Source organism: Babylonia areolata, chromosome 24 (genome assembly GCF_041734735.1).
Source record: "Babylonia areolata isolate BAREFJ2019XMU chromosome 24, ASM4173473v1, whole genome shotgun sequence".
Classification (NCBI taxonomy): Eukaryota; Metazoa; Mollusca; class Gastropoda; order Neogastropoda; family Buccinidae; genus Babylonia; species Babylonia areolata.
The window spans coordinates 34,684,121-34,686,620 of NC_134899.1; the positions used below are offsets into that span (position 1 = coordinate 34,684,121).

At 43.5% G+C, this 2,500-nt stretch overlaps 1 protein-coding gene across 3 annotated transcripts in view; it reads left to right on the forward strand.

Annotated features, from left to right (window-relative positions):
• Positions 1-2,500, forward strand: part of LOC143298904 (uncharacterized) — a 29,822-nt gene that overhangs the window by 2,592 nt on the left and 24,730 nt on the right. The window lies entirely within an intron of this gene.

The following is a 2,500-nucleotide window of genomic DNA, read 5'->3' on the forward strand; positions in this document are numbered from 1 at the left end:
CTTTCTTTCTGTCTACGTCTGTCTGCTTGTCTGTCTCTCTGTCTCTCACTGATTTTAAGGGAAAAAAACCCCAACAAAAACAATATCACTAGATTTATATAATTACGCAACTCTGAATATTTTTCCACGAAAAACAGAAGATCACATGGCTCTGTTTATGACTGAAATCATGTCTGTTTCCCCAGCCCCCTCCCAACCCCTTCCTTTCTCTGCCACTCCCCTCTTTCTCTCCATCTCTATTTCTCTCTCTCCCTTTCTTACTCTCTCTCTCTCTCTCTCTCTCTCTCTCTCTCTCTCTCTCTCTCACATGCATGCAGGGTCAAACACACGCACACCCACGCACGCACACACACACACACACACATACACACACACACACACACTCTCTCTCTCTCTCAGTCAAACCCCCCCCCCCCACACACACACACACAAGCACACACACACACGGAGACATAGTCACACGCTCACACTTTCACACTTTCACACACACACACACACAGAAAAGAGAGAGAAAACGATAACGATAACGATGACCTTTTTATCAGATTAAGGCCAAAGCCCCTAACTGAAGGGGGTCATACAAGATGATTCAGACTGTTTTATGACGTAAGCAACATGCTCATCTCACCAAAATGAAGAACCTGTGTGCGCGCTCTCCCCCCCCCCCCCCCCCCCCGATCCCCCCTCCCGCTCCCCCCTTGCACATTGACGCTCTTCACAACACTTCTCCTCACTTCATGAGAGAGAGAGAGAGAGAGAGAGAGAGAGAGAGAGAGAGAGAGAGAGAGAGAGAGGAGAGAGACGCGCGCGCACACACACACGCGCGCACGCTCGCGCACGCACGCACGCACGCGCGCACGCACGCACACTAACACACACACATATACACACGCACGCACACTAACACACACACACACACACACACACACACACACACACAGAATAAGAATAGCCCACACTTCATTCTTGTCGCAAGGATGACGTAACCTGAGCTGAACCGGATGTGAGTTCCCGCTTCAGCCCCACCTAGCTCCTGTGCCTTGTATCTTTATAACTAAAATAGTTCGGACGTTATGCCATGACGTTAGTTCCAGATTCAACTTAAAGGGGGTATCTAGGATGTAATTCTGTTTCTTCTCCTTCTTTTCTTCTTCTTCTTCTTCCACTTCTGCGTCCGTGGCTGCAGCTCCCACGTTCTCTCGCATTCGGAGGTGGGCTTTTATGTGTATGACCGTTTTTATTATTATTATTTTTTTAATCCACGCCGTGTAGGCAACCACACACCGTTTTCGGGGTGTGGGGGGACGCATGCTGGGTACGTTCTTGGTTCTATAACGTACCATGCACTGACATGGATTGCAGGATCTTTTAACAGACGTATTTAATCTTCTGCATATGCATACGTGTGGGCTCAGCACTCGCAGATGTGCATATTTGACGTGTGAGACTGAAAGAAATATCCACCTTTATAATAAATCTCATTGGATTTGCAGACACAACCTTGCACTGCGCACCCAAAATTCACAAACAAAAAACCCACCAGTCCAGATGACCAGATAGGCAAAACAGTTATCAAAGGAAAGTGCAAAATAGAAGGTTTGTAGATATTCCCAACTCTTGTATATGGATGCAGATATAACCCACAGTTCACATAAACAGGTATACAAACAGTCTCGAAATAAAAACAGAAGCCGTGATATTGGTCACAACACTATTTTTTGGCACTATTCTCAGTCTTACTAATTGCACGTTGGGCTCCTTGATATCCACTTGAAACACTAAAATCAACACTACAAATAGTGGTTGTTTTTTTGTTTTGTTTTTTCTATTTTATCTTCTTCGTCAGAGACGTGTTCTAACACTTTATTTTATATTAGTCTAAACCGTCGAGTCGATCGACTGGACGCCATATTACCGAACACATGAAGTCTGAATTCAGAGTTCGTCTTTTAAACAAACTCTCTCACACAAACGGTCAGTGTTGGACACATTCATAGGGAGGGGAATTGATCTAGAAACATCAAATTGTCATCTGCGAACATAATATGTTACTTTCCTTAAAATGTTATGGTCTCGGTGGGAATAATCGCGAGATTCTTCCGCTTAAATGTAAGCGCAGCTGTACGCCGCTGTGGTCGTGCTTCGCATTCATGTACGCGGAACAGCCGCCATTGTTGTTAACCCACCAGTTACGCCCAAAACCGGGAAAGAAATCAGGAAACTCGGTCGAGAATCCTGCTCTCTAAACATTCGGCAGCCGAGACCCGTCGGTTCGATTCAAATCTGACAAAAACAGGAACTGAATTCCGAGAAAATACGCCACAGTTTATTTATATATTTGTTTATTTATTCATTCGTTTATTTATTTATTTATTTATTTATTTCAGATCAAAGAAATTTTATAGTTGTATTTATTTATATATGAAATTTTGTTTGTTTATCTACCTTTTTTATTATTCTATTTTTCCATCTATTGGTTAAAGAAATTCTGTAGTTGCTG